Source organism: Morone saxatilis, unplaced genomic scaffold, assembly GCF_004916995.1.
Source record: "Morone saxatilis isolate NCDOM2014 unplaced genomic scaffold, NCSU_SB_2.0 Contig8, whole genome shotgun sequence".
Lineage (NCBI taxonomy): Eukaryota > Metazoa > Chordata > Actinopteri > Moronidae > Morone > Morone saxatilis.
This window is the reverse complement of record NW_023340257.1, coordinates 2,621,081-2,621,541: the sequence shown is the minus strand read 5'-3', so window position 1 is coordinate 2,621,541 and position 461 is coordinate 2,621,081. Positions and strand designations below refer to the sequence as shown.

Genomic DNA, 461 nt, shown 5'->3' with positions numbered 1-461 from the left:
AGAATGGACAAACCAAACACGTGATTTAGATATTGGGAGGGGAGGGTAAAACAAGTGAATTGCAATCTGCATCTACAACACCAGATGCTGCTAAATTCTACACACTGGACACACACTGATTTTCATGAGATTTAGCACATTTTAGATACTTCACAAGCTTTCCTTTAGTGCCAAAATGTCAAGAGTTTGCACAAATTGATTTTGAGTGTGAACCTTTACCTACAAGAAATTAAAATGGCTAGATGAGACAGCAGAGGCAAGTAAACATAATCTGTTGATCACATGCAGTTTGTGTGTTATCACTGTCCCTAGCATTTGCCTAAACTGCCATTGCCTAACAGCTGTTGTTGGTACAATCGCACTAAGAAGATATGAACCAAGCTCAGAAGAACAGCTGTAGGCTGTAGGGCAAAGTGGCCACATATATGGCACCAAATTTGTTCTTGAACCAGTTCTGTTCA

At 39.9% G+C, this 461-nt stretch overlaps 1 protein-coding gene across 2 annotated transcripts in view; it reads left to right on the top strand.

Moving 5' to 3' along the window:
* The window catches only part of sgsm2 (small G protein signaling modulator 2), a gene marked incomplete at its 3' end in the record, with an annotated part of 93,421 nt that overhangs the window by 52,382 nt on the left and 40,578 nt on the right, over nt 1-461 (top strand).